This window comes from Schistocerca cancellata, unplaced genomic scaffold (genome assembly GCF_023864275.1).
Source record: "Schistocerca cancellata isolate TAMUIC-IGC-003103 unplaced genomic scaffold, iqSchCanc2.1 HiC_scaffold_417, whole genome shotgun sequence".
In the NCBI taxonomy this organism is placed as follows: domain Eukaryota; kingdom Metazoa; phylum Arthropoda; class Insecta; order Orthoptera; family Acrididae; genus Schistocerca; species Schistocerca cancellata.
In genome coordinates, this window is record NW_026046434.1 from 432,286 (window position 1) to 454,744 (window position 22,459).

Sequence of the window (22,459 nt, forward strand, 5' to 3'; positions counted from 1 at the left end):
GTGTTTGTCTTTCAGTGGCTATTTGGCATGTCTGCTTGCGCCATAGGATGCTACTGTATGTGCCCCAGGCCCCCATCTAGCGGCCGGAGGTGCAAGCGGTGTTTACATACAGTCTCGCGTGAGGCAATGGTCTCTCATTTCGGAAGACAAGAAGCACTGGTAGCGCACAAAATAGCTGAGTGAGATCATGGCGGCCAAGTAAGAGTAGAAGTAGGTTCTTTGCAGAATGTCCGAGCTTAAGAAATTCTTCGATAAGTAAATCGCGAAATGTGAAGAGTGTGTCGTATTCTCGTAGGGCGTGTTGACGGTCTCGTGGCATAAGTAGCGAGCGGTGATAGCTTGCTAGCAAGATCATACTTCACAGGATCATTACTGTAGTATGTCTTCAACTCTCTCTATTTCAAAGCTGGAGTAGACGTAACCACGATGATGAGTGGTAGCACTGTCCCTGAGCGTGAGGCTTGCGATCGAGATTCATCGCATCTTGGTTGTAATCGATGATCGTTCACCACATTCTGAGGGATGTGGGAAGGGAATAGCGCTTTCCGAGTGGTGGTTTTATTATATAGAATAGAAGCAAGCATAAGTCATACTTTTGGTATCGGGACCCGCGTCGTTGCAGAAATGTCGCTACAGGTTGTGGAAGGACTTTGATTACGACATGTCATGAAAGCCTTGTGGGAGTTTCTCGAGTGGCACGGGGACGAGCCATTTGATTTGGCCTGCTCCAAGTGCTAGGCTTGGATGACAACGACGTACTTTTGAGTTACAAGAATGAGTGAGCAACACAAGAAGAGTGCAATTGATGACCATAAAAGGCTGACACACAACACAGTCTTGATAATCAGCACTAATGCATGATGTACGGAACATTTAGGAGGAGCACGTTTGGCTAGCAAACATGAATTGAGTGATTTGCAAGGCACTGTTATCTGCAAGAAGGAATGCATGAAATTCGCAAATGAATAAGACTGGTTCAAATACTATCGGCAGAAATTTTATTTCTGTTGTCAACTAGTATTAATTAGTTGTGTGGGAGCAGGGGGATATTTCCCTTGCACCATACATCTACATACAGGTTGCGTCTGATGTGGCCTAGTTTTGCGTTCAAAGAACTATCTAGTTGTCTGTTTTTTCAGTGAACGAGTGTGGTGGGGAGGAGAGAGATTAGTGTTAGATGCAGAGCAGTGCGGGCAGTTGTGTCTCTGACGGTGGGTCGCCGAGAGGAATTGGGCGTGCTGCCATCTGTCGGCAGGTGAGGTAATGAAGCAGCTTGAATGGTGACAGAAATGATGAAAATAGTTATCTAAAGAGTAATATCGACGACATTTGGCAGACACGTATTTCAGCGCTGACAGTTAGTTTGGGGTGTGTGCTTGCATGGCACTGGAAGTGTGTTGACAGTAGAGAAGTAGACAAGACGGAAAGAATTTTCCGCGTTCTCGCGGAGAAGCAATAGAGAAGCAGCCATAAGTATTGAAGTGAGGGCGTTGATCGGCACTCTGGTTTCCCTTCAAAACGAATAAATCTTTCGCCTTTTACTAAAGATTTCCGTGGAGGGGAACATTAAATGAGTCTATAAGGTATTTTTCGTAGTGCTCGGCTATTGCTGAGCCATAATGTAATTAACAAGAGGTAGGTTGTGTTGTGAGAATGAAGGGCGTGGAGTAGCGGATCACGTTGGATCAGGTAGATGCTGTTTTAATTTGAAAATGTAATTGGCCGTTTCGTAGTATAATGAAACAAGTACATTTGCCCTGAAATGGCTTGCAGTGTGTTAGGCGATTGTGTAAAGAGAGAGAGAGCGCTATTTATTGTCCTGGAAACTCTTGGTGAACCCTTTCCGCATCTCAGTTCTAGATGATTTGAGGGTGTTTACTTGCACTGCAGTTGCACAACAGCATATAAGCCGATATTTGGAAGTGAATGATGAATTGAGAGGCTTTGTAATAAATACTAGTATGTGATTAGTAGATTGTGTTTTGAAACCCAAAATTATTTTTACCGCAGAAGTTTGTGATTTGTAGGTATGATGCGAGTGAGATTTGGGCTGTAGATGGTGGTTAGTTGGGCAGGATGAGCATTTCAATTGTTTTCAATAGAGTGGATATTAGTGGCACTGGCTTGTTGCCATAATGTGGCATTGGTTCTTTGTTCATAACAGTGTACTCAGTTTTGTAGAAGATTTAGGTGAGAAAGAGACAGTTGTTGAATATGACATAGATAGCTAGAGATGAATTGAGTAGCAATTTCCTGGTAGGTGTAGTTTGGGTATGATGTGTCTCAGTGAGAGATAAATCTTGAAATGGAAGGGTTGTTCCTAGCTACAGTCTTGGAAACTATGTATCTGCTGTTGACTCCAATGTTTTCAAGATTACTTGTGTACAAAATTGGCCAGACTTTGCTGTTTCTTCTTCAGTAAATCAGTGGAAGGTGGTGCAGATAATGGTATAAATGTTCAGTGCCTCCTGTGAGTTGTTGATGCTGCTTGTCTTTTAAGTAAAATTGATAGGGGCTCTTGATTGACCCAGCCATAGACAGAGCTGGTGCATACTTGGCTTGAGAAGACTTTGGCCAGTAAATGATGAAATACCAACACAGTGCTCACAACAAAGCTCCTTTCCCTGCATTCTAGTTTCCCTCGGGTATAGAGTGACATGATATTGGCAGAGGATGTGCAGATAATCACTTTGATCAGGCTGTTTTTTTTTTTTAATGCTCTTTTACCAGAATCCATTCATAGTGATAACTGTGTTCTCTGGTGAAACACGATGAGAACATAGTGTGAAGTGCACAGAACTAGCTATTTGAGTGTGTGTGAAAATGTGAGGTAACCACTGTTACTCCTAAATTTCTGTGGAATTAAGTTTTCTGTGTGTGTCTGAAAATCCAAGTGGTTCAAGTTGGTAGTTTATTTGTTGCAAGCGAAAAAAGCTTTTTAGTAAACTGAGGCACTAGCATTAGTTTCCAGTTCACTGTGACAAGGAAGCTAGTATAAAAAGTAGTTTGTGGTTTTGTTTGCAAAGAAGTGCTCATGGGATGTAAGCACTGCTTGAGATTATTCTGAGATGATTTTGGGGGGGGGGGGGGGATTGCTAAACATCTAGCATTTTAGTAAGGAACTTGTCGGAGTAGTTGTAAAATTGTTATTTTATGAGAAATTTCTTTAATCATAGCACATGGCCATCATAGTTGAAGCATAAAGATTGGCATGGTATGCGTAGGTCTGTAAAATGTCCTGACAGTGATGTTCATAGAGACTTGTTGTATACTTTGATTCTTCATCTGTTTAACAGTAGACATAAGAAATGTATTAGTGGAGCAAGTAGCTGTGAAATTACTGGCGTATGATTGATAGTGTGGACGTGGCGCTGAGTGGAAGTGTTTGTTTAGCTGTGGGTGTTTTCATAATTGCCATGTGAGGAAAAGCAATACTCGTGATAGGCGAAAAGAGATACAGAGAGAAACACATTTATTGCGAGTATTGTATATCAGCAGCTCTTGGGCGGGTATCAAGTAAGACGCAAAGTGAAACGAAAGAGGAAGTATGCATGAAAGTGGCGATATATCGACAAGAGTTTGCACTGTTAGGGTGAGGTGAATAAACTAGTGCGGTGCGAAAATTTTCGAAGAGAGAGGCGGCTTTAAAGAAAGCACAAGAGTCCTATGAACGCCGTCTTGTGTGTTTGTCTTTCAGTGGCTATTTGGCATGTCTGCTTGCGCCATAGGATGCTACTGTATGTGCCCCAGGCCCCCATCTAGCGGCCGGAGGTGCAAGCGGTGTTTACATACAGTCTCGCGTGAGGCAATGGTCTCTCATTTCGGAAGACAAGAAGCACTGGTAGCGCACAAAATAGCTGAGTGAGATCATGGCGGCCAAGTAAGAGTAGAAGTAGGTTCTTTGCAGAATGTCCGAGCTTAAGAAATTCTTCGATAAGTAAATCGCGAAATGTGAAGAGTGTGTCGTATTCTCGTAGGGCGTGTTGACGGTCTCGTGGCATAAGTAGCGAGCGGTGATAGCTTGCTAGCAAGATCATACTTCACAGGATCATTTCTGTAGTATGTCTTCAACTCTCTCTATTTCAAAGCTGGAGTAGACGTAACCACGATGATGAGTGGTAGCACTGTCCCTGAGCGTGAGGCTTGCGATCGAGATTCATCGCATCTTGGTTGTAATCGATGATCGTTCACCACATTCTGAGGGATGTGGGAAGGGAATAGCGCTTTCCGAGTGGTGGTTTTATTATATAGAATAGAAGCAAGCATAAGTCATACTTTTGGTATCGGGACCCGCGTCGTTGCAGAAATGTCGCTACAGGTTGTGGAAGGACTTTGATTACGACATGTCATGAAAGCCTTGTGGGAGTTTCTCGAGTGGCACGGGGACGAGCCATTTGATTTGGCCTGCTCCAAGTGCTAGGCTTGGATGACAACGACGTACTTTTGAGTTACAAGAATGAGTGAGCAACACAAGAAGAGTGCAATTGATGACCATAAAAGGCTGACACACAACACAGTCTTGATAATCAGCACTAATGCATGATGTACGGAACATTTAGGAGGAGCACGTTTGGCTAGCAAACATGAATTGAGTGATTTGCAAGGCACTGTTATCTGCAAGAAGGAATGCATGAAATTCGCAAATGAATAAGACTGGTTCAAATACTATCGGCAGAAATTTTATTTCTGTTGTCAACTAGTATTAATTAGTTGTGTGGGAGCAGGGGGATATTTCCCTTGCACCATACATCTACATACAGGTTGCGTCTGATGTGGCCTAGTTTTGCGTTCAAAGAACTATCTAGTTGTCTGTTTTTTCAGTGAACGAGTGTGGTGGGGAGGAGAGAGATTAGTGTTAGATGCAGAGCAGTGCGGGCAGTTGTGTCTCTGACGGTGGGTCGCCGAGAGGAATTGGGCGTGCTGCCATCTGTCGGCAGGTGAGGTAATGAAGCAGCTTGAATGGTGACAGAAATGATGAAAATAGTTATCTAAAGAGTAATATCGACGACATTTGGCAGACACGTATTTCAGCGCTGACAGTTAGTTTGGGGTGTGTGCTTGCATGGCACTGGAAGTGTGTTGACAGTAGAGAAGTAGACAAGACGGAAAGAATTTTCCGCGTTCTCGCGGAGAAGCAATAGAGAAGCAGCCATAAGTATTGAAGTGAGGGCGTTGATCGGCACTCTGGTTTCCCTTCAAAACGAATAAATCTTTCGCCTTTTACTAAAGATTTCCGTGGAGGGGAACATTAAATGAGTCTATAAGGTATTTTTCGTAGTGCTCGGCTATTGCTGAGCCATAATGTAATTAACAAGAGGTAGGTTGTGTTGTGAGAATGAAGGGCGTGGAGTAGCGGATCACGTTGGATCAGGTAGATGCTTTTTTAATTTGAAAATGTAATTGGCCGTTTCGTAGTATAATGAAACAAGTACATTTGCCCTGAAATGGCTTGCAGTGTGTTAGGCGATTGTGTAAAGAGAGAGAGAGCGCTATTTATTGTCCTGGAAACTCTTGGTGAACCCTTTCCGCATCTCAGTTCTAGATGATTTGAGGGTGTTTACTTGCACTGCAGTTGCACAACAGCATATAAACCGATATTTGGAAGTGAATGATGAATTGAGAGGCTTTGTAATAAATACTAGTATGTGATTAGCTGATTGTGTTTTGAAACCCAAAATTATTTTTACCGCAGAAGTTTGTGATTTGTAGGTATGATGTGAGTGAGATTTGGGCTGTAGATGGTGGTTAGTTGGGCAGGATGAGCATTTGAATTGTTTTCAATAGAGTGGATATTAGTGGCACTGGCTTGTTGCCATAATGTGGCATTGGTTCTTTGTTCATAACAGTGTACTCAGTTTTGTAGAAGATTTAGGTGAGAAAGAGACAGTTGTTGAATATGACATAGATAGCTAGAGATGAATTGAGTAGCAATTTCCTGGTAGGTGTAGTTTGGGTATGATGTGTCTCAGTGAGAGATAAATCTTGAAATGGAAGGGTTGTTCCTAGCTACAGTCTTGGAAACTATGTATCTGCTGTTGACTCCAATGTTTTCAAGATTACTTGTGTACAAAATTGGCCAGACTTTGCTGTTTCTTCTTCAGTAAATCAGTGGAAGGTGGTGCAGATAATGGTATAAATGTTCAGTGCCTCCTGTGAGTTGTTGATGCTGCTTGTCTTTTAAGTAAAATTGATAGGGGCTCTTGATTGACCCAGCCATAGACAGAGCTGGTGCATACTTGGCTTGAGAAGACTTTGGCCAGTAAATGATGAAATACCAACACAGTGCTCACAACAAAGCTCCTTTCCCTGCATTCTAGTTTCCCTCGGGTATAGAGTGACATGATATTGGCAGAGGATGTGCAGATAATCACTTTGATCAGGCTGTTTTTTTTTTTAATGCTCTTTTACCAGAATCCATTCATAGTGATAACTGTGTTCTCTGGTGAAACACGATGAGAACATAGTGTGAAGTGCACAGAACTAGCTATTTGAGTGTGTGTGAAAATGTGAGGTAACCACTGTTACTCCTAAATTTCTGTGGAATTAAGTTTTCTGTGTGTGTCTGAAAATCCAAGTGGTTCAAGTTGGTAGTTTATTTGTTGCAAGCGAAAAAAGCTTTTTAGTAAACTGAGGCACTAGCATTAGTTTCCAGTTCACTGTGACAAGGAAGCTAGTATAAAAAGTAGTTTGTGGTTTTGTTTGCAAAGAAGTGCTCGTGGGATGTAAGCACTGCTTGAGATTATTCTGAGATGATTTTTGTGGGGGGGGGATTGCTAAACATCTAGCATTTTAGTAAGGAACTTGTCGGAGTAGTTGTAAAATTGTTATTTTATGAGAAATTTCTTTATTCATAGCACATGGCCATCATAGTTGAAGCATAAAGATTGGCATGGTATGCGTAGGTGTGTAAAATGTCCTGACAGTGATGTTCATAGAGACTTGTTGTATACTTTGATTCTTCATCTGTTTAACAGTAGACATAAGAAATGTATTAGTGGAGCAAGTAGCTGTGAAATTACTGGCGTATGATTGATAGTGTGGACGTGGCGCTGAGTGGAAGTGTTTGTTTAGCTGTGGGTGTTTTCATAATTGCCATGTGAGGAAAAGCAATACTCGTGATAGGCGAAAAGAGATACAGAGAGAAACACATTTATTGCGAGTATTGTATATCAGCAGCTCTTGGGCGGGTATCAAGTAAGACGCAAAGTGAAACGAAAGAGGAAGTATGCATGAAAGTGGCGATATATCGACAAGAGTTTGCACTGTTAGGGTGAGGTGAATAAACTAGTGCGGTGCGAAAATTTTCGAAGAGAGAGGCGGCTTTAAAGAAAGCACAAGAGTCCTATGAACGCCGTCTTGTGTGTTTGTCTTTCAGTGGCTATTTGGCATGTCTGCTTGCGCCATAGGATGCTACTGTATGTGCCCCAGGCCCCCATCTAGCGGCCGGAGGTGCAAGCGGTGTTTACATACAGTCTCGCGTGAGGCAATGGTCTCTCATTTCGGAAGACAAGAAGCACTGGTAGCGCACAAAATAGCTGAGTGAGATCATGGCGGCCAAGTAAGAGTAGAAGTAGGTTCTTTGCAGAATGTCCGAGCTTAAGAAATTCTTCGATAAGTAAATCGCGAAATGTGAAGAGTGTGTCGTATTCTCGTAGGGCGTGTTGACGGTCTCGTGGCATAAGTAGCGAGCGGTGATAGCTTGCTAGCAAGATCATACTTCACAGGATCATTTCTGTAGTATATCTTCAACTCTCTCTAGTTCAAAGCTGGAGTAGACGTAACCACGATGATGAGTGGTAGCACTGTCCCTGAGCGTGAGGCTTGCGATCGAGATTCATCGCATCTTGGTTGTAATCGATGATCGTTCACCACATTCTGAGGGATGTGGGAAGGGAATAGCGCTTTCCGAGTGGTGGTTTTATTATATAGAATAGAAGCAAGCATAAGTCATACTTTTGGTATCGGGACCCGCGTCGTTGCAGAAATGTCGCTACAGGTTGTGGAAGGACTTTGATTACGACATGTCATGAAAGCCTTGTGGGAGTTTCTCGAGTGGCACGGGGACGAGCCATTTGATTTGGCCTGCTCCAAGTGCTAGGCTTGGATGACAACGACGTACTTTTGAGTTACAAGAATGAGTGAGCAACACAAGAAGAGTGCAATTGATGACCATAAAAGGCTGACACACAACACAGTCTTGATAATCAGCACTAATGCGTGATGTACGGAACATTTAGGAGGAGCACGTTTGGCTAGCAAACATGAATTGAGTGATTTGCAAGGCACTGTTATCTGCAAGAAGGAATGCATGAAATTCGCAAATGAATAAGACTGGTTCAAATACTATCGGCAGAAATTTTATTTCTGTTGTCAACTAGTATTAATTAGTTGTGTGGGAGCAGGGGGATATTTCCCTTGCACCATACATCTACATACAGGTTGCGTCTGATGTGGCCTAGTTTTGCGTTCAAAGAACTATCTAGTTGTCTGTTTTTTCAGTGAACGAGTGTGGTGGGGAGGAGAGAGATTAGTGTTAGATGCAGAGCAGTGCGGGCAGTTGTGTCTCTGACGGTGGGTCGCCGAGAGGAATTGGGCGTGCTGCCATCTGTCGGCAGGTGAGGTAATGAAGCATCTTGAATGGTGACAGAAATGATGAAAATAGTTATCTAAAGAGTAATATCGACGACATTTGGCAGACACGTATTTCAGCGCTGACAGTTAGTTTGGGGTGTGTGCTTGCATGGCACTGGAAGTGTGTTGACAGTAGAGAAGTAGACAAGACGGAAAGAATTTTCCGCGTTCTCGCGGAGAAGCAATAGAGAAGCAGCCATAAGTATTGAAGTGAGGGCGTTGATCGGCACTCTGGTTTCCCTTCAAAACGAATAAATCTTTCGCCTTTTACTAAAGATTTCCGTGGAGGGGAACATTAAATGAGTCTATAAGGTATTTTTCGTAGTGCTCGGCTATTGCTGAGCCATAATCACAAGTAAAACGTAATGTAATTAACAAGAGGTAGGTTGTGTTGTGAGAATGAAGGGCGTGGAGTAGCGGATCACGTTGGATCAGGTAGATGCTTTTTTAATTTGAAAATGTAATTGGCCGTTTCGTAGTATAATGAAACAAGTACATTTGCCCTGAAATGGCTTGCAGTGTGTTAGGCGATTGTGTAAAGAGAGAGAGAGAGCGCTATTTATTGTCCTGGAAACTCTTGGTGAACCCTTTCCGCATCTCAGTTCTAGATGATTTGAGGGTGTTTACTTGCACTGCAGTTGCACAACAGCATATAAGCCGATATTTGGAAGTGAATGATGAATTGAGAGGCTTTGTAATAAATACTAGTATGTGATTAGTAGATTGTGTTTTGAAACCCAAAATTATTTTTACCGCAGAAGTTTGTGATTTGTAGGTATGATGTGAGTGAGATTTGGGCTGTAGATGGTGGTTAGTTGGGCAGGATGAGCATTTGAATTGTTTTCAATAGAGTGGATATTAGTGGCACTGGCTTGTTGCCATAATGTGGCATTGGTTCTTTGTTCATAACAGTGTACTCAGTTTTGTAGAAGATTTAGGTGAGAAAGAGACAGTTGTTGAATATGACATAGATAGCTAGAGATGAATTGAGTAGCAATTTCCTGGTAGGTGTAGTTTGGGTATGATGTGTCTCAGTGAGAGATAAATCTTGAAATGGAAGGGTTGTTCCTAGCTACAGTCTTGGAAACTATGTATCTGCTGTTGACTCCAATGTTTTCAAGATTACTTGTGTACAAAATTGGCCAGACTTTGCTGTTTCTTCTTCAGTAAATCAGTGGAAGGTGGTGCAGATAATGGTATAAATGTTCAGTGCCTCCTGTGAGTTGTTGATGCTGCTTGTCTTTTAAGTAAAATTGATAGGGGCTCTTGATTGACCCAGCCATAGACAGAGCTGGTGCATACTTGGCTTGAGAAGACTTTGGCCAGTAAATGATGAAATACCAACACAGTGCTCACAACAAAGCTCCTTTCCCTGCATTCTAGTTTCCCTCGGGTATAGAGTGACATGATATTGGCAGAGGATGTGCAGATAATCACTTTGATCAGGCTGTTTTTTTTTTTAATGCTCTTTTACCAGAATCCATTCATAGTGATAACTGTGTTCTCTGGTGAAACACGATGAGAACATAGTGTGAAGTGCACAGAACTAGCTATTTGAGTGTGTGTGAAAATGTGAGGTAACCACTGTTACTCCTAAATTTCTGTGGAATTAAGTTTTCTGTGTGTGTCTGAAAATCCAAGTGGTTCAAGTTGGTAGTTTATTTGTTGCAAGCGAAAAAAGCTTTTTAGTAAACTGAGGCACTAGCATTAGTTTCCAGTTCACTGTGACAAGGAAGCTAGTATAAAAAGTAGTTTGTGGTTTTGTTTGCAAAGAAGTGCTCGTGGGATGTAAGCACTGCTTGAGATTATTCTGAGATGATTTTTGTGGGGGGGGGATTGCTAAACATCTAGCATTTTAGTAAGGAACTTGTCGGAGTAGTTGTAAAATTGTTATTTTATGAGAAATTTCTTTATTCATAGCACATGGCCATCATAGTTGAAGCATAAAGATTGGCATGGTATGCGTAGGTGTGTAAAATGTCCTGACAGTGATGTTCATAGAGACTTGTTGTATACTTTGATTCTTCATCTGTTTAACAGTAGACATAAGAAATGTATTAGTGGAGCAAGTAGCTGTGAAATTACTGGCGTATGATTGATAGTATGGACGTGGCGCTGAGTGGAAGTGTTTGTTTAGCTGTGGGTGTTTTCATAATAGCCATGTGAGGAAAAGCAATACTCGTGATAGGCGAAAAGAGATACAGAGAGAAACACATTTATTGCGAGTATTGTATATCAGCAGCTCTTGGGCGGGTATCAAGTAAGACGCAAAGTGAAACGAAAGAGGAAGTATGCATGAAAGTGGCGATATATCGACAAGAGTTTGCACTGTTAGGGTGAGGTGAATAAACTAGTGCGGTGCGAAAATTTTCGAAGAGAGAGGCGGCTTTAAAGAAAGCACAAGAGTCCTATGAACGCCGTCTTGTGTGTTTGTCTTTCAGTGGCTATTTGGCATGTCTGCTTGCGCCATAGGATGCTACTGTATGTGCCCCAGGCCCCCATCTAGCGGCCGGAGGTGCAAGCGGTGTTTACATACAGTCTCGCGTGAGGCAATGGTCTCTCATTTCGGAAGACAAGAAGCACTGGTAGCGCACAAAATAGCTGAGTGAGATCATGGCGGCCAAGTAAGAGTAGAAGTAGGTTCTTTGCAGAATGTCCGAGCTTAAGAAATTCTTCGATAAGTAAATCGCGAAATGTGAAGAGAGTGTCGTATTCTCGTAGGGCGTGTTGACGGTCTCGTGGCATAAGTAGCGAGCGGTGATAGCTTGCTAACATCTCCGGCGGTACACCGAAAGGTTACCGCCCTTCGATAGTGCACTTCGCGCTAATCGAAGAGTTAGGGGTTCCAGGTGCCAGCCAGCCAGCCAGCCAGCCAGCCAGCCCGCAGCAGTAGCAGCAGCAGCAGTTCGCGGTCCCGGCCTGCAGCAGTGGTCAGCCAGCCAGCCAGCCAGCCAGCCAGCCAGCCAGCCTGCCAGCCCTCCGGTGGCAGCAGCAGTCCAGCCAGCAGCAGCAGTCCAGCCAGCAGCAGCAGCCGCCGCCGCCGCCGCCGCCCCGTCCGCGGCAGCAGCGTCCCTGCCTCTCGCCGTCGCCGTCGCCGTCGTCGCCGCCGTCGCCGTCGACGTCCGTCCGCCGTCCGTCGTCTCCCAGTGTGTGTCCTGTCCTTTTAGTGCTGTGTTTTTTCTTTCTTCTCCTTGTCGTCATGTCCGCCCCCCACCACCACCGTCACTACTACCACCACCGCCATCGTGTATACGTCCCCTTCCGCCGCCTCCACCACAATCACTTGGTGTGCCCAGTCCCATCCCCCTCCTTCCATCCCTCCCCTCCTCTCTATCCCTTCGCCCTCGCTATTTGTCGCCCCCTCTCCCGCTTCCTGCTCTCGTTCTGATCCCTTCCCCCCACTCCCCCAGCCTGTCACTGCAGCTCCGGCTAGGGTGGTGGCCCGTCGGGCCACTGCCCACGCCCAGCTCTCCCCGTCGCCATCGCCATCGCCATCGCCATCGCCACCGCCGTCATCATCATCGTCGCCATCGCCATCACTGCCACATTCGCCTGCACCGTCACAGTCACTTCCTCCGGCGCCGACTGCTGCGTCCGTGCCGGGACCTGTCCCTTCCCACCACCTCCCCATCGTTCCCGTCCCTCCTGTCACCACCCGCCCATCTGCCGCTGTCAAACGCCCTAGTGGCGCCTCCACTTCCTCTACTCCTAAAAAGGCTCCACCCCGCCCCCCATCCCCACCCCAAAATGCCATGGACGTCTCCCCACCAGGCCCCGCTCCCTCCTCCTCCTCCTCCTCCCCACCCGGTCTCTACAAATATCTCCTGTCCCGTCCCGAACCTTCCTTCCTCGAGGCCCGGAATCTCTCCCTCCTCCTCCGCCAACATTTCCCAGGCGCCCCCATCTCTCTCCTTACTCCCAGACGGGATTCTGTTCTTATCTCCTCCCCCAGCCCAACCCTCCATACTGACATCCTCTCCCGCCTCCCCATCACCAGTTTTGGTCCTCACGCCTCCCTCACCCCTGCTCCCTCCCCATCTCCTACCCGCCAACCCCAACCCCCGCGTCGCCCGCCGACCCTCACCGCCGTGATCACTCGGCTTAGTCCGTCGATCACGGAGGAGGAGGTGCTGGCGGAGCTGAAGGCCCATCCCACCCTGGAGGTGCGGGCGGTCCGCCGCATTTTCAACGCGACCGGCCCCACCCGCCTTATGCGGGTGTTCTCTGAGGACGCCCCCTCCATTGACCGTCTCCTGAAGGAGGGTGCCCTCCTCTTCAATCAGCGGTACAAGGTCGACCCCTCCCGTTCCCCCCCTCATTCCCTGCGCTGCCAGAGATGTCTGCGCTACAATGCACATCCAACAGCAGAGTGCCGCGAGGCCCCAACCTGCCCACATTGTCGGCAAGCGCACTTCCTCCGGCAGTGCCCCAACCTCCAATCCCCTCCCTCCTGTAATACCTGCAGCCTCCCCCACCCCACCTACTCCCAAAAGTGTAAAGCCCGACCCCCTCCCGCCACTCCTGAACTCACCGTACCTGTCCGTCCCCTGGACGCCCCCACCCCTCCTGGCAATTCCCTTCGTCCCCCCCCCCCCCCCACTGCTGAGGACATCATCAGGTTCCTCACCATTGTCCTCCAAAACGTCCATCCCTTTCAGCGCCCCCACACCTTACAACAGATCTCCCTCGCCGCCCGTTCCATATTCCACCTTAAAATGTACGCCACCTTTTCCTACAACCAGGCCCATTTCACCTTCTCCCGCCTTGACACCCTCGTATAAGTCCTTATCATGGCGCGACAGCATCGTATCCTTTTCAACAATATCCGCTCCCTTCCCGCCAACAAGAACCTCTTCCTGCACACCCTTGCTACCCACCGTGTGGATGCCTTCCTCCTTAATGAAACCTTCCTCCAACCCCACCACTCCATCCACACCTCCCCCTATCTCCTCCACCGCTCCGATAATCCCCTCCCAGTTGCGCGTGGCGGAGTTGCCATTGGCCACCACCACCAGATCCCCGTTCGGCTCCAACCTCTCCTTCCCAACCCCACCGAACACCTGATCCTTAGTCTCTTCTTCCCCGGCCTTACCATTACCTGTGCCACCATCTATGTCCGCCCCAACGCCCCTCTTCCTTTCGACTTCCTCTCCCACATCGACCGTACCTTCTCCTCCTATGTGATCGCCGCCGACCTCAACATCCATAGTCGCTCCGCTGCCCAGTTACGGCGGTGGCATCGGTTCCTCTCCTCCCTTCAAGGCGACCTCATCCCCATCCCCCAGCACACCCGTCCCGAATCCAACTCCACTCCCGATGTTATTCTCTCCTCCCCCAACCTCCTTGGTCGCATTACGGTGGATGTCCTGGAGCCTATTGGTAGCGACCATCTCCCTGTCCTCCTCACCGTTTCAGACGGCCGTCACCCCCGCCCCGACCCTCGTCATGACCCTCCCCCTAAGTACATCCATGACTATTCCCGTGCCAACTGGAATGCCTACCGGGATACCCTCTCCACTCAGGTCGATAGCCACCCTCTCGCCTACCGCCGTCCCGATGATGTCACCCATGCCGCCTCCTTTCTCCAGCAGACCTTGTCTGAGGCCGTGGAGGCCCACGTCCCTACTGTTGCCATCCACCCCCACCGTCCTACCTTACCACCACAGGCCGTCCTCCTCCTCCGTGAATCCCGTCGTCTCTACCGTGCCTTCCCCCGCACGTGTGACCCGGACACCCTACGACGCCACCGGCAACTACAGCGACACATTCGAAATTTGCTCGCGGCTAAGAAACGCCGGGACTGGCGACAGACATGCACCCGTTTAAATGCTACCCTCCCTATAAACTCGTCCAAGTTCTGGACCGCCTTCCGTCGCCTTACCGGAACTAAACCCTCCCCCTACTATCCTCTTCTCCACGATGATCACCCCTTCCCTGACGCCCTTAGTAAGGCCAATCACTTTGCCTCCTACCTGTCCGATGTGTTTTCCATCCCTGATGATCCCCAGTTCGATTACTCCCTCTTCCCAGATATCCGCGATCGAACTGACACCTCTGTCCCTCCCCTCGCTCCTGGTTTCCAGTACTTGGACAACATTCCACACACGGACCTTAATGCCCCCATCACCACACAGGATCTCATCACTACACTCCGCACCAAACGCAACACCGCTCCTGGTCACGATCGTGTCACCTACCGTCACCTTCGTGAAGCTCCTGTCTCTTTTCTCTCCACCCTGGCCAGGCTCTACAATGTAGTCCTGTCCACCGGTTACTACCCCGACCTGTGGAAAACCTCCCGTATCCTCATGTTCCTCAAACCTGGCAAACCGCCGTCCGCCGTCTCCTCCTACCGTCCCATCAGCCTTACCTCGGTCTTCAGCAAGGTCCTGGAATCTATCCTCAACCGCCGCATCCACCAGCATCTCCGCCAGCACCGCCTCCTCCCCGTTACCCAGTGTGGCTTTCGGCCGTCCTTCTCTTCCGACGATCTTCTCCTTCACCTCACTCATCTCCTTTCCGAACAGCTCAATTCCCGTCGCTCCGCAATCTTCCTCTCTCTTGACCTCGAACGCGCATATGACCGCGTATGGCATTCCGGTCTCCTCTTCAAGCTCCAAACCTTCGCCCTTCCCATTAACTACGTTCGTCTGATCGGTTCCTTTCTCTCCCGCCGTCCTTCCCATGTCACCATCCATAACACCGATTCCTACACCTTTTTCCCCTCCGCCGGTGTGCCCCAAGGCTCCGTCCTCTCCCCCCTTCTGTACTTGTTGTACACGGCGGACATGCCGCCGCCGTCACCCCCCGTCCACCTTCTCCAGTTTGCCGATGACACCACCTTCCTTGCCCTTGCCCCCACCCTGCGGCGCTCCCAACACCTTCTCCAATCCCATCTTGACCGGTTCACCGCTTGGTGCAACCAGTGGTTGCTCAAGGTCAATCCTTCCAAAACCCAGGCGATCATTGTAGGCAAAACCACTCCCTCCTTCCGCCTCCTTGATTTCTATCTCACCGTTTATGGCCGTCCCATCGCTCTCACCCCCACCCTTAAGTACCTTGGCGTCACCCTCGACCGTCGCCTCTCCTGGACTCCCCATCTCCAGACAATCCAAGCCAAGGCACGTTCCCGACTCCGTCTCCTCAAGCTCCTTTCCGGCCGAACGTGGGGTCTGGACCCCTCCACCATCCTCCACACCTATAAGTCCCTCATCCGCCCTATCCTCTGTTACGCCCATCCCGCCTGAATCTCCGCCCCCCCTTCCTTTTATAAATCCCTCCAAATCCTTGAACGCCATGCTCTCCGCCTTGCCTATCGCATCCGTCTCCCTTCCCCCACGCGGATCCTGTATGACCTTATCCCCTTCCCCCACCTCCTCCTCTTCCTCGAAAGGATACGAATCCTATACACCTCCCGTAAACTCGATCCTCCTCACCCGCTCGTCTCCCCGATCCTCACCCACCCCCGCCCGCTGCCGCGCCTGTATTCCCACATCCCACCTGGTCTCCATCTCTCCACCCTCCTTACCCTCTCCCAAGGTGGCTTCCGCCAGCTCCCCCTCCCTGATGATGTCCTCCTCCCCTGCATCTACCCCTCCTATCAACTTTGATCCTTCCCCCCCCCTCCTGTGTCCTTTCCTTTAGGCACCCTCCCTACCCCCCTTTCCCTTCCCTTCTCTTTCCTACCCTCTCCTCAAGGCTTCCCCTCCCCCTTCCTCCCTCCCCCTCTCTCCTTTGCCCGTGGCATCTCTGCTCTCCCCTCTCCCATCTCCCCTTCCTCCTCCTCCACCCCCCTCTTGGCAGGTCCCGGACTCGTACACGCTCAGTGAACATTCGCGCGCCGGAGACCATCGCCACCAGTGTTCAGTGTGTGTGCATCGTTTTGTGTTTCGTGCAGTTCCGACTCAACTGTTCACATGTGCCGTTGCCGTTCTCCGTGCTTTGTGCGCCATGTTTCCAAGTGTTCGTGTTTTTTCGTCCAACGTGAACGGCTTCTTGTTTCTTGTATTTTTTGTATCTCCATTTTTTTGCCCGCCGTTTTTTTTTTTGTATTGTATATCTCACCTCTCTATCATGTTGTTTGTTCTACTTAAGGCTGAAGAGCGGCGAACCATGCTGCTGCCAGCCCACCTGTATAGGTGTTTAAAATTACAATAAAGGGGAAAAAAAAAAGCGTTGATCGGCACTCTGGTTTCCCTTCAAAACGAGTAAATCTTTCGCCTTTTACTAAAGATTTCCGTGGAGGGGAACATTAAATGAGTCTATAAGGTATTTTTCGTAGTGCTCGGCTATTGCTGAGCCATAATCACAAGTAAAACGTAATGTAATTAACAAGAGGTAGGTTGTGTTGTGAGAATGAAGGGCGTGGAGTAGCGGATCACGTTGGATCAGTTAGATGCTTTTTTAATTTGAAAATGTAATTGGCCGTTTCGTAGTATAATGAAACAAGTACATTTGCCCTGAAATGGCTTGCAGTGTGTTAGGCGATTGTGTAAAGAGAGAGAGAGAGCGCTATTTATTGTCCTGGAAACTCTTGGTGAACCCTTTCTGCATCTCAGTTCTAGATGATTTGAGGGTGTTTACTTGCACTGCAGTTGCACAACAGCATATAAGCCGATGTTTGGAAGTGAATGATGAATTGAGAGGCTTTGTAATAAATACTAGTATGTGATTAGTAGATTGTGTTTTGAAACCCAAAATTATTTTTACCGCAGAAGTTTGTGATTTGTAGGTATGATGTGAGTGAGATTTGGGCTGTAGATGGTGGTTAGTTGGGCAGGATGAGCATTTCAATTGTTTTCAATAGAGTGGATATTAGTGGCACTGGCTTGTTGCCATAATGTGGCATTGGTTCTTTGTTCATAACAGTGTACTCAGTTTTGTAGAAGATTTAGGTGAGAAAGAGACAGTTGTTGAATATGACATAGATAGCTAGAGATGAATTGAGTAGCAATTTCCTGGTAGGTGTAGTTAGGGTATGATGTGTCTCAGTGAGAGATAAATCTTGAAATGGAAGGGTTGTTCCTAGCTACAGTCTTGGAAACTATGTATCTGCTGTTGACTCCAATGTTTTCAAGATTACTTGTGTACAAAATTGGCCAGACTTTGCTGTTTCTTCTTCAGTAAATCAGTGGAAGGTGGTGCAGATAATGGTATAAATGTTCAGTGCCTCCTGTGAGTTGTTGATGCTGCTTGTCTTTTAAGTAAAATTGATAGGGGCTCTTGATTGACCCAGCCATAGACAGAGCTGGTGCATACTTGGCTTGAGAAGACTTTGGCCAGTAAATGATGAAATACCAACACAGTGCTCACAACAAAGCTCCTTTCCCTGCATTCTAGTTTCCCTCGGGTATAGAGTGACATGATATTGGCAGAGGATGTGCAGATAATCACTTTGATCAGGCTGTTTTTTTTTTTTAATGCTCTTTTACCAGAATCCATTCATAGTGATAACTGTGTTCTCTGGTGAAACACGATGAGAACATAGTGTGAAGTGCACAGAACTAGCTATTTGAGTGTGTGTGAAAATGTGAGGTAACCACTGTTACTCCTAAATTTCTGTGGAATTAAGTTTTCTGTGTGTGTCTGAAAATCCAAGTGGTTCAAGTTCGTAGTTTATTTGTTGCAAGCGAAAAAAGCTTTTTAGTAAACTGAGGCACTAGCATTAGTTTCCAGTTCACTGTGACAAGGAAGCTAGTATAAAAAGTAGTTTGTGGTTTTGTTTGCAAAGAAGTGCTCATGGGATGTAAGCACTGCTTGAGATTATTCTGAGATGATTTTGGGGGGGGGGGGATTGCTAAACATCTAGCATTTTAGTAAGGAACTTGTCGGAGTAGTTGTAAAATTGTTATTTTATGAGAAATTTCTTTATTCATAGCACATGGCCATCATAGTTGAAGCATAAAGATTGGCATGGTATGCGTAGGTGTGTAAAATGTCCTGACAGTGATGTTCATAGAGACTTGTTGTATACTTTGATTCTTCATCTGTTTAACAGTAGACATAAGAAATGTATTAGTGGAGCAAGTAGCTGTGAAATTACTGGCGTATGATTGATAGTATGGACGTGGCGCTGAGTGGAAGTGTTTGTTTAGCTGTGGGTGTTTTCATAATTGCCATGTGAGGAAAAGCAATACTCGTGATAGGCGAAAAGAGATACAGAGAGAAACACATTTATTGCGAGTATTGTATATCAGCAGCTCTTGGGCGGGTATCAAGTAAGACGCAAAGTGAAACGAAAGAGGAGGTATGCATGAAAGTGGCGATATATCGACAAGAGTTTGCACTGTTAGGGTGAGGTGAATAAACTAGTGCGGTGCGAAAATTTTCGAAGAGAGAGGCGGCTTTGAAGAAAGCACAAGAGTCCTATGAACGCCGTCTTGTGTGTTTGTCTTTCAGTGGCTATTTGGCATGTCTGCTTGCGCCATAGGATGCTACTGTATGTGCCCCAGGCCCCCATCTAGCGGCCGGAGGTGCAAGCGGTGTTTACATACAGTCTCGCGTGAGGCAATGGTCTCTCATTTCGGAAGACAAGAAGCACTGGTAGCGCACAAAATAGCTGAGTGAGATCATGGCGGCCAAGTAAGAGTAGAAGTAGGTTCTTTGCAGAATGTCCGAGCTTAAGGAATTCTTCGATAAGTAAATCGCGAAATGTGAAGAGTGTGTCGTATTCTCGTAGGGCGTGTTGACGGTCTCGTGGCATAAGTAGCGAGCGGTGATAGCTTGCTAGCAAGATCATGCCTCACAGGATCATTTCTGTAGTATGTCTTCAACTCTCTCTAGTTCAAAGCTGGAGTAGACGTAACCACGATGATGAGTGGTAGCACTGTCCCTGAGCGTGAGGCTTGCGATCGAGATTCATCGCATCTTGGTTGTAATCGATGATCGTTCACCACATTCTGAGGGATGTGGGAAGGGAATAGCGCTTTCCGAGTGGTGGTTTTATTATATAGAATAGAAGCAAGCATAAGTCATACTTTTGGTATCGGGACCCGCGTCGTTGCAGAAATGTCGCTACAGGTTGTGGAAGGACTTTGATTACGACATGTCATGAAAGCCTTGTGGGAGTTTCTCGAGTGGCACGGGGACGAGCCATTTGATTTGGCCTGCTCCAAGTGCTAGGCTTGGATGACAACGACGTACTTTTGAGTTACAAGAATGAGTGAGCAACACAAGAAGAGTGCAATTGATGACCATAAAAGGCTGACACACAACACAGTCTTGATAATCAGCACTAATGCATGATGTACGGAACATTTAGGAGGAGCACGTTTGGCTAGCAAACATGAATTGAGTGATTTGCAAGGCACTGTTATCTGCAAGAAGGAATGCATGAAATTCGCAAATGAATAAGACTGGTTCAAATACTATCGGCAGAAATTTTATTTCTGTTGTCAACTAGTATTAATTAGTTGTGTGGGAGCAGGGGGATATTTCCCTTGCACCATACATCTACATACAGGTTGCGTCTGATGTGGCCTAGTTTTGCGTTCAAAGAACTATCTAGTTGTCTGTTTTTTCAGTGAACGAGTGTGGTGGGGAGGAGAGAGATTAGTGTTAGATGCAGAGCAGTGCGGGCAGTTGTGTCTCTGACGGTGGGTCGCCGAGAGGAATTGGGCGTGCTGCCATCTGTCGGCAGGTGAGGTAATGAAGCAGCTTGAATGGTGACAGAAATGATGAAAATAGTTATCTAAAGAGTAATATCGACGACATTTGGCAGACACGTATTTCAGCGCTGACAGTTAGTTTGGGGTGTGTGCTTGCATGGCACTGGAAGTGTGTTGACAGTAGAGAAGTAGACAAGACGGAAAGAATTTTCCGCGTTCTCGCGGAGAAGCAATAGAGAAGCAGCCATAAGTATTGAAGTGAGGGCGTTGATCGGCACTCTGGTTTCCCTTCAAAACGAATAAATCTTTCGCCTTTTACTAAAGATTTCCGTGGAGGGGAACATTAAATGAGTCTATAAGGTATTTTTCGTAGTGCTCGGCTATTGCTGAGCCATAATCACAAGTAAAACGTAATGTAATTAACAAGAGGTAGGTTGTGTTGTGAGAATGAAGGGCGTGGAGTAGCGGATCACGTTGGATCAGGTAGATGCTTTTTTAATTTGAAAATGTAATTGGCCGTTTCGTAGTATAATGAAACAAGTACATTTGCCCTGAAATGGCTTGCAGTGTGTTAGGCGATTGTGTAAAGAGAGAGAGAGCGCTATTTATTGTCCTGGAAACTCTTGGTGAACCCTTTCCGCATCTCAGTTCTAGATGATTTGAGGGTGTTTACTTGCACTGCAGTTGCACAACAGCATATAAGCCGATATTTGGAAGTGAATGATGAATTGAGAGGCTTTGTAATAAATACTAGTATGTGATTAGTAGATTGTGTTTTGAAACCCAAAATTATTTTTACCGCAGAAGTTTGTGATTTGTAGGTATGATGTGAGTGAGATTTGGGCTGTAGATGGTGGTTAGTTGGGCAGGATGAGCATTTGAATTGTTTTCAATAGAGTGGATATTAGTGGCACTGGCTTGTTGCCATAATGTGGCATTGGTTCTTTGTTCATAACAGTGTACTCAGTTTTGTAGAAGATTTAGGTGAGAAAGAGACAGTTGTTGAATATGACATAGATAGCTAGAGATGAATTGAGTAGCAATTTCCTGGTAGGTGTAGTTTGGGTATGATGTGTCTCAGTGAGAGATAAATCTTGAAATGGAAGGGTTGTTCCTAGCTACAGTCTTGGAAACTATGTATCTGCTGTTGACTCCAATGTTTTCAAGATTACTTGTGTACAAAATTGGCCAGACTTTGCTGTTTCTTCTTCAGTAAATCAGTGGAAGGTGGTGCAGATAATGGTATAAATGTTCAGTGCCTCCTGTGAGTTGTTGATGCTGCTTGTCTTTTAAGTAAAATTGATAGGGGCTCTTGATTGACCCAGCCATAGACAGAGCTGGTGCATACTTGGCTTGAGAAGACTTTGGCCAGTAAATGATGAAATACCAACACAGTGCTCACAACAAAGCTCCTTTCCCTGCATTCTAGTTTCCCTCGGGTATAGAGTGACATGATATTGGCAGAGGATGTGCAGATAATCACTTTGATCAGGCTGTTTTTGTTTTTTTTTAATGCTCTTTTACCAGAATCCATTCATAGTGATAACTGTGTTCTCTGGTGAAACACGATGAGAACATAGTGTGAAGTGCACAGATCTAGCTATTTGAGTGTGTGTGAAAATGTCAGGTAACCACTGTTACTCCTAAATTTCTGTGGAATTAAGTTTTCTGTGTGTGTCTGAAAATCCAAGTGGTTCAAGTTGGTAGTTTATTTGTTGCAAGCGAAAAAAGCTTTTTAGTAAACTGAGGCACTAGCATTAGTTTCCTGTTCACTGTGACAAGGAAGCTAATATAAAAAGTAGTTCGTGGTTTTGTTTGCAAAGAAGTGCTCATGGGATGTAAGCACTGCTTGAGATTATTCTGAGATGATTTTGGGGGGGGGGGGGGGGGGATTGCTAAACATCTAGCATTTTAGTAAGGAACTTGTCGGAGTAGTTGTAAAATTGTTATTTTATGAGAAATTTCTTTAATCATAGCACATGGCCATCATAGTTGAAGCATAAAGATTGGCATGGTATGCGTAGGTGTGTAAAATGTCCTGACAGTGATGTTCATAGAGACTTGTTGTATACTTTGATTCTTCATCTGTTTAACAGTAGACATAAGAAATGTATTAGTGGAGCAAGTAGCTGTGAAATTACTGGCGTATGATTGATAGTATGGACGTGGCGCTGAGTGGAAGTGTTTGTTTAGCTGTGGGTGTTTTCATAATTGCCATGTGA

The 22,459-nt window shown here is 46.3% G+C and overlaps 9 non-coding genes across 9 annotated transcripts; all 9 read left to right on the forward strand.

The window, feature by feature from the left end:
• Positions 1-347: 347 nt before the first annotated feature.
• LOC126123055 (small nucleolar RNA U3) lies at positions 348-554 on the forward strand. Its single transcript, XR_007526170.1, has one exon. It is a non-coding gene; the product is annotated as a small nucleolar RNA U3 (small nucleolar RNA).
• Positions 555-1,497: 943 nt separating this feature from the next.
• On the forward strand, positions 1,498-1,616 carry LOC126123170 (U5 spliceosomal RNA). The gene has a single exon (XR_007526274.1). It is a non-coding gene; the product is annotated as a U5 spliceosomal RNA (small nuclear RNA).
• A 2,413-nt stretch (positions 1,617-4,029) lies between these two features.
• Positions 4,030-4,236, forward strand: LOC126123044 (small nucleolar RNA U3). Its single transcript, XR_007526160.1, has one exon. It is a non-coding gene; the product is annotated as a small nucleolar RNA U3 (small nucleolar RNA).
• A 943-nt stretch (positions 4,237-5,179) lies between these two features.
• LOC126123171 (U5 spliceosomal RNA) lies at positions 5,180-5,298 on the forward strand. The gene has a single exon (XR_007526275.1). It is a non-coding gene; the product is annotated as a U5 spliceosomal RNA (small nuclear RNA).
• A 2,409-nt stretch (positions 5,299-7,707) lies between these two features.
• On the forward strand, positions 7,708-7,914 carry LOC126123022 (small nucleolar RNA U3). Its single transcript, XR_007526140.1, has one exon. It is a non-coding gene; the product is annotated as a small nucleolar RNA U3 (small nucleolar RNA).
• A 943-nt stretch (positions 7,915-8,857) lies between these two features.
• LOC126123172 (U5 spliceosomal RNA) lies at positions 8,858-8,976 on the forward strand. Its single transcript, XR_007526276.1, has one exon. It is a non-coding gene; the product is annotated as a U5 spliceosomal RNA (small nuclear RNA).
• Positions 8,977-16,813: 7,837 nt separating this feature from the next.
• Positions 16,814-16,932, forward strand: LOC126123186 (U5 spliceosomal RNA). The gene has a single exon (XR_007526289.1). It is a non-coding gene; the product is annotated as a U5 spliceosomal RNA (small nuclear RNA).
• A 2,429-nt stretch (positions 16,933-19,361) lies between these two features.
• On the forward strand, positions 19,362-19,568 carry LOC126123056 (small nucleolar RNA U3). The gene has a single exon (XR_007526171.1). It is a non-coding gene; the product is annotated as a small nucleolar RNA U3 (small nucleolar RNA).
• A 943-nt stretch (positions 19,569-20,511) lies between these two features.
• Positions 20,512-20,630, forward strand: LOC126123173 (U5 spliceosomal RNA). The gene has a single exon (XR_007526277.1). It is a non-coding gene; the product is annotated as a U5 spliceosomal RNA (small nuclear RNA).
• Positions 20,631-22,459: the final 1,829 nt, after the last annotated feature.